The sequence below is a fragment of the Micromys minutus genome, assembly GCF_963924665.1.
Source record: "Micromys minutus genome assembly, chromosome: 32".
NCBI classification, from domain to species: domain Eukaryota; kingdom Metazoa; phylum Chordata; class Mammalia; order Rodentia; family Muridae; genus Micromys; species Micromys minutus.
In genome coordinates this window covers 19590059-19598501 of record NC_137967.1, presented here as the reverse complement: position 1 = coordinate 19598501, position 8443 = coordinate 19590059, and positions in this window count along the sequence as shown.

Here is an 8443-nt window from a genome sequence, read left to right as displayed (position 1 = left end):
TTTTTCCTTAAGAAGTCAGAAAGAGGAGGCAGCCAGGGGTCAGCACAGGGGCTGGGGTTGGAACCTCACGCACGTCTGGACCTTGGCAACAACATGGCGGCTCTCGGCTCTCGGCTCTAGACTCGGAGCCGCCGGCCACACGAGGGAAGGTGTCAGTCTCTGCGCTGTACTTCCTGTCCCTCCTGAGAAGTTGCTTCACTTCTCTTTGCCCAAGCCTCGTAAAGAGGCCCAGAGGATGTCCCTCCTCCCTCGACCTTCTGAAAGTGACCCGTCAATGTCACTGATGTGCAGGAGAGGCGGACTGGCTGTGAGCACTTGCACAATTAATTACACATGTATTTAATCTCGGTGTGGTCGTGGCTGTCATTTTCTGACTCGTTATCCCTGTCATTCAAACACAGCTTTATCGGCTGGCTTGGCGACCACGGGGCTGTCATCCCAGCATTCAGGGGCTGAGGCAAAACTGTGGGATCAGGAAGGGGAAAGATGCCTGCCACCAGATTTAGCAGACTGAGCCTGATCCCAGGACCCACATGGTGGAGAAAACAGTCCTAAGTGTCTTCTGACTTACATACACACCCACAAATATAAAATGGAATAACAAATGCAATGTAGAATTCCACTACCCTTATAGAGTAAGGTCTTACTATGTAGACCAGGCTGGTCTTGAACTCAGATCCACCCGCCCCTGCCTGTTGAGTGCTGGGACTAAAGGTGTGTGTCACCATGCCTGGCTTCTTGTCTTAGATATTTGCAGTCAGACCCCAGTCTCTCAGACCAAGCATATTTTGGTTTTGCTTTTTCAATTGGGGGTCTCAGGTAACCTAAGCTGGGTTTGAACTCACTATAAAATGAGGGTGTTCTTGAACTTGATTCTCTTTCGAGTGCTTGGATTTTTGGTGTGTGCCAGCAAAACTGCACTTAGCTCCAGTTCCAGGGGACTGACGCCACCTTCTAATCTCAAACAGCAGGCACCCATGTGGTACAAACACATCAAATGAAATGAGTAAATAAATTATAATTTTTAAATAATCACCAGGCAGTGACAGTGCACGCCTTTAATCCCAGCACTCGGGAGGCAGAGGCAGGTAAACCTGAGTTTGAGGTCAGCCTGGTCTACAGGGTGAGTTCCAGGACAGCCAGGGCTACACAGAGAAGCCCTGTCTCAAAAACAAGCAAACAAAAACCTGTTAAATAACAAATCATTAAAGAGACAGATCAGCCTTGAAAATATCACACCAAAAGAAAATAGCACACCAAGAGAACCGAATTTATCCAGAGGAACTGAACAAGAGTGGATTGGGCTCACATGGGCCCAACCAATGCTGTCAAACTAGATGGAAGAGGGAGTCACTGACCTCGAAGCCTTCCTCTCTGAACGGGCTCAGATCAAACTCACTCAGTCAAACAAACTGGAGCCAGGATCCAGAGACACCTGGGGTCAGACATACTGTTGTGCCAGAAGCTGAGATGCTCCGGAGTTGAAGGCCAGCCGGGCTGGGCTGTAGTTCAGTGGGTACACCCTTACCTCACATCTCCCAGGGAGGGGCTGGGGGCGTGACAGAGCACTTGGGTTAACATGGTTGCAGGAGGGCATCATAAAACACCCACAGGCAAATGGAACGGTGGGGTGTGAAGGGGCCCTAGAGGGAATCCTGCATGCGTGTTTAAAGACTGGAGACCAGGTTACTTGCTCCGCTTACAACCTGTGTCTGGTCCTCAGGATTCACCAGGCAGGACATACAACCCTTACCAGGTTTTGTGCTTTCTACTGGAGCATTTAACAAGCCAAACTACTTCCATAGCCAGGCAGGGCAGACACAAAACATCACCACAGCTGGGGTAGTTCACCATTGGCCTTCCCTTGAAGAAGAAAAGTAATGGGACCCTCCCCTGAGTGGCCAGCAGCCCCTCCCAGCCAGTTGTATACAATTCTGTTCTAAATGCACATGGCCTCAGAGAGGGACATGTGGCTGGAAAGGACTCGGGGCGGGGCTCCATCTACACAGAGCTGCTGTCAGTTACCCTTCACCCCAACTCTGAAAGGCAGCCTAATTTCTGGGTCCCCAGGTGAACTTTGGGAAAAATGTGCCTCAGTTTGTCACTGGAACCTTGGTAGGAGGTAGACATGGTTTACACCCTTACAGAAGATATTTTAGAAACACTTCCACTTGTGAGCTTGCACTAAATAAACAAACACTTTCTCCCCAAGAAGATTGGAAGTGGCCTTCCTGTTTTTTTGTTTTGTTTTTTTCATGTGTGGGAGCACACTGTCTCTATCTAAAGACACAGCAGAAGGGCATCTGATCCCATTACAGGTGGTTGTGAGCCACCCTGTGGTTGGTGGGAACTGAACTCAGAACCTCTGGAAGAGCAGTCAAGTGCCCTTAACTGCTGAGCCATCTCTCCAGCCCCAGCCTTCCTGTTTTGATCTAGAATATTCCCCAACTTCCCATCTGAGGGGAGGTGGGTATGTCACTGATTAAATCCACAGAACCCTAAAGACACTCCCTGATGTTTGCCCTCGGCGCCCTGCAGCACAGTCGGGAGGAGGGGTAGCCCACCTTTCGGGTCTGTAAGGTATGTTTGGATTTACAATCGTGGGTGACCCATACTTATCTGAAGCTGGCCTGGAACCTTCTGATCCTCCGGCCTCAACCTTCCAAGTGTGGACATAAGCACGTTCTTCAATGCCTGGCTTTTGTTCTGTTCGTTCGTTGTGTATTGGCTGAGGTCAGAGATGATTTCCTGTGTCCAGTTCATCGCGTGGGTCCCAGGAATCAAACCCTCAGCATCGAGTTTGGCTATGCCTTTACCCAGCAGGCATCTCAACATGTCACCCCTGCAAACCCTCCCCCTCCAAGCCTGTCTCATCCCCCCAAGCCATCTCACCACCCTCAATGTAAGGCCCCGTATAGAACCATCTCAGACCCCGTCCCCACCCCACCAAGCTGTCTCCCAGCCCCACCTACCCTTCTCAACCCCGCTCTCCCCTTCCTATTTTTTCTCATTTAGTTTTATATAATTTCTTTCCTTTTTAGCTTCCTTTTTGACCTCTGGGCTATTTACTTTCCAAATATTTGCGGTGTTTTGAGATATCCTCTTGATTTTGATTTCCGCTTTGGTTAAGAGAAAATACTTCAGAATATTGCAATCTTATAAACAGTATCTAGAGCCAGGGCTTGCTTCTCCCCCTCCCCCCATCTTCCAACTCTGCCCTTTAACTATCTGTGTTACATTTCTATTTATGTATTCGTGTGTGTGTGTGTGTGTGGGTGTGTGTGTGCATGCGTGTAGAGAGCAAGTGTTGGTTCTCTGCTTCCTCCATGTGGAATCTGAGGATCCAACTCAGGCCCGGCGTGCTGGCAGGCGCCTTAGCTTACTGAACCATCTCGATGACCCAATTAAATTATTGTTTTTTCAGTAGGAGGCAAAATAGGATATTCAGACATACCAAAGGTTCTGAACATATCTGTAGCTCCTGCCCACAGATGCCACAGGAAGGCCTGGGGCAGGAGGAAGGGCTGCCAGACGGGGGAGCCCAGGACACGGCAGCCCTGTGAAGAAACACAAGCCCAGCTTCAGTCTTCCATTTACTTAACTCTTTTTTCTACAAAACTGATTATTTACTGAGAACCCTGCGCCTATTGCCCGGCACTCAGGGGCTGAGGCAGGGTCAAGAGGGAGATGTACTTGAGGGAGACTCAGAGCCCAGGCAGGGAGACTGTGGCCTCGCTGTCCTAAGGTTCCCCTGCCCTGTGTGAGTCACTGCCATGTCCCTGTGGGTCATCTTGGATCAGCCATAGACCATAGACAGAGGCTATAAACTCCAAAAGAACATCTAGAAGGTCAGAACCAGGGGCCCTAAGGGGGTTAATCACAAGCGTGAGGACCTGAGTTCGAATCCTCCCAGGGCATCCATAAGCAGTACTCCTTTAGTGAGACCTGAGAATCCCTGGGACTTTTGTCTCGGCTAACCTGATGTCTGCAGCAGTGAACTAGAGAGTCTGTCGAAAACAAGGTAGAAATGAAGAACCAACACCCAAGGTTGTGCTCTGTCCCCTCCCCAGGCACAGTGTCACAGGAGTATTTGCACATCCATGGATAGACATGATCATACACACATGCACACTCACACACACACTCACACACACTCATACACTCACACACCCACACACACTCATATACACTCACACACACTCATATATACTCATACACACAATCACACACATTTACACACACACCACACACAGACTCACACATTCATTCACACATATTCACACACGCATAAACACATACATACATGCAAAAACATATACAAATGCACACACATACGCACAAATGTACACACATACATACAGTAACACACAAACACACACACATACATACACGGATACAGTAATACATACACAAACAGAATGCATACAAACACAAACACACGCACTAAGTCTTTTTAAAAACAGACAGGTGGTTTTCTAGTTGCCTCTAGCTGTGGCTCTCGGTAAAACTATTTTAAAAGACAAATGTCCTCCTGGGGTTGGAGAGATGACTGACCGACTAAGAGCAAAGACTGCTCTTCCAGAGGACACTGGTTGGAGTCCCAGCACCCGGATGGATGTTTACAACCTCTGTAAATCCAGTCTTAAGGGATCTGATGTCCTTTTCTGGTCTTCTCAGCATCAGGCACGTAACACACACACACACACACACACACACACACACAGAGGAAACATTTTAAAAACTAAAATAAGGCTAGTTGTGGCTGTGCCACCTCTAATCCCAGCACTCAGGGGGCAGAGGCAGGTGGATCTCTGAGTTTGAGGCCAGCCTGGTCTACAGAGTGAGTTCCAGGACAGCCTGGGCTATACAGAGACACCCTGTCTCAAAACAAACATATATGCATTTAGATAGATAGAGTATATACACATTGTACTGCATGCATGCATGTATGTATATGTATGGAGTGAATGACAGGGTCTATGGTTATCCCCAGGGAGTTCCTGGGATATATGAGATCCTGCCCTCGCCCGCTCCAAAAAATACTCCAATAAAAAATTTAGATCATCCACAAGCTTCAGGTGGCTGTACTTTCCCCCACCCCGGGAATTTTGAAAAACTGGAACCAGGGACGGTGAAGGGTCAGAACCAGGCTCAGGGTAAACTGTTACGGTGGTTTTCCCACAGGCAACAGCCTGTCTTCTCGGGATTTCCAACAGAGGGCGGCAGAGAGCCAGGGAGCAGCGCAGCGAGCTGGGAACTGAGGTTCCTATCGCTGGGTACTGGCTTCATCACACCTCGGAATCTACCTAGGGTGAGACCCGCCTAGGGTGCCTGCTGTGTTCACGGGGCATGCTGGGTCACTGAAACCACCCACGGAAGATCATCTCAGAGCACTGCCCATGCAGGAGATTGGCATGGGGCTGCCGCCTACATAGATGGATCCACCTCGGCCTCTGATAGATGTGTACATAGATCTCCAAGGATGAGATGAAGTCTCATACTTTGAGCAGACGGGATAAAGTGGGAGGGCTCAGGCCCTCAACCCCACCCCTGTCCTCACCTAGTGCCCACCCCTTGCCTCTAGCCCCAGCCACACCTCTGCACTGATAAGGAGTTCCTTCTGCCTGTAGCCTGGCTCACCCACAACCTGGATCCACCCAGGTCCTGGATGGAGACGCTGCCTAACCTTACCCTCTGTATGTGTGCGCACACACACGCGTGCACAGTTTATGGACGTGGTGTGCGTTCCCACATGGGCGCGTGGGGATGTCAGAGCTGCCTGGTCTTCTTCTGTTGCCCCGAACTGCCCTTAGCCTGTTTTGAGATGGGGTCCCACTGAACTGGACACTGTCCTCTGCTGCTAGGCTGGTTGGCCAGCAAGCTCTGAGGGTCTGCCTGTCTCTGACACCCCCATTTTGGGTTCCAGGAATGTGCACCTGTGCCTTCCTTTTTTCTCATGCATCGGGGATTGGAACCCAGTTTCACGTGTGTCTGAAGCAAGAGCTCTGAGCCACCGAGCCATTTTCTCAGGCCCCTCACCTCTATCCTTGAGGAAATGAGCACCCTAGTTTTTGACTATCTCCTGGAGTGATGATGGGGCATGCCTAGAATCAATCCAGCCGTTGGAATGCTGAGGCAGGAGGACTGGGAGAGTCTGTGGTCAGGTGGGCTACAAAGTGCACTGGAAGTCACTTCCGGCTACATAGTAACATATCAGGTCCCTGTCTCAAAGGAAAACAACACCCCAGCGCCTCTTTCCGTAGTGCTTGTGTGGATGCGACTGAAGACAACATAAACAAGATAAACAAACCACGTGGTACAGTAGCAGTTGTCTTCCTTTCTTCTCCCTCAATGAAATGCCTTGATAAGGGGGATTTTGTCTGGTTTCTGACCCTGGGACAAGGCACCGAGCCTCCTATTTTACACACCAAAGCAGACCTGGCCTCCAGGTTTTCCAGCATCCCTCCATCCCTAACTGGTATACCCCACCACCAATCCTGAACTTTCCAGCCTCTGGGCTGGGCTGCCTTCCCTCCAGAGGCTCCCCTCCATATAATCCAAACACTTTGGTCTTCCTGTCCTCTCTCTTTCTTCCCTGTTCCCCTTCTCCTCCCTCTCTGTCCATGGCACTTCCCTCGCCTTGATCTCTGGAGCCTTGAACTCACCCTAGAGCGGCTTCCCAATAAACCTGCCTTCGACATAATCTTACTTGGCTGGAACTGGCTCAAGGTTTGAGGGTCCAGTCCCACATGGAGGAAACGTCCAGGGAAGAGAAGCCTGAAGCAGTTGGTCACATTACAGCAGGAAGCAGAGGAAGATGAAGGCAGGCTGCCACTCAGCTCCTTTCTCCAATGGTGCCAAGCGCAGTAGGCGGGTCTTCCTGCTTCAGTGAGGGAGATCAAGCTAACCCCCACAGGCATGCCCAGAGCTGAGCCTCCCAGCTGACCCCAAATGTCCCGTCGGCAACCAACTGCAACTCTCAGGGAAACCCACAGGCACGTTTCTGCCTGTGTTTTCTCTTGAATTCAGGTCCTCACCAAAGGTGCATGCCCGTAACCCCCGATCCAGGACAATCCCAGGCACTCTTGGATGGCTGCTTGGTGCACGCTCCTAGAGCCACAGCCCTGTGGGGCTGGCTGTCCTGCAGCACTGAGGTTCCCAGCTCAGCCAGTCCAGCAGGAACCCTGAGCACCCAGGCTTGGTGAGAGACTGTCTCCAGGAATAATATAACGGCAATTAATAATAACACCAACAATATGCTGACTGAAGATGATGTTCCCATATCAACCCCATGCTCAGATTCCTTTCTTAGGGAGACTAATCAATGTCTAGCCCTCTCTCCTACAGTCCCAGTGACAAACCGTGACACTGGTCCACCAAAGTTTATCCAGGGGAACCAGAGTTTATTAAGCTTAGTTACAGAGCAAGGGTGAGGGGTTATGAGCAGGAGCACCCCCACTGGAAGTTATGCACGAAATAGGAATGGCTTGGGTTGGAGAGACGGATCAGTGGTTAGAGCACTGACTTGCTCTTCCAGAGGTCCTGAGTTCAAATCCCAGCAACCACATGGTGGCTCACAACCACCTGTAATGGAATCTGATGCCCTCTTCTGGTGTGTCTGAGCACAGCAACAGTGTACTCATACATAGATAAATCTTAAAAAAAGGAATGGCTTGCATGTGGCTGTGTACACGGAGCCCCTCCCCACTCCTTTCCCCACCTATTTACATCTATTCACTCCCTGCTACAGGCAAAGTTGTAAACAACCTCTCGGGAAGAGAAGGCACAGCCCTTTTGTCCTCCCTTCCTCTAGGGCACTCAAAGGTCACCAAGTCCATCCAGGGTGGCCAGCACAGCAGAGCTTCTGAGAGGACAAGGCTTAGAGGACAGTACATCGTATATGATACTGTCATATATAGTCCCTTATATACGTGAGCACGGCTGTTCACATATGCACACCCAAGCACGCAACACAGGCCCACCTGCATGGGTGCAGACACACCTGTTTATATACTGGAACACCTACACACATGCAGGCACACCTACTTACACACACATGGACACACCTGAACACAGGCACAGCTGCATATACATATGTACTGTGTAAGCACACCTTCAAACACACACACACACACACACACACACACACACACACAAAATCTACAATTTTTATTTTTTCCTTAACTGAGACAGGGTTTCTCTGTGTAGCCCTGGCTGTTCTGGAACTTGCTCTGTAGACCAGGCTGGCCTCAAACTCAGATCTGCCTGCCTCTTCCCAGCTAGTCCTGGGACTGAGGTGTGTGTCACCATTGCCCGACATGCACCAGTATGTTTTTGAGGAGGAAAGGGGTCTGGTTTATTTTTGTTTGTTTGGTTTCTTCTCTTTTTTAGCTGAGGACCAAACCCAGGACCTTACACTTGCTAGGCAAGAGCTGTATCACTG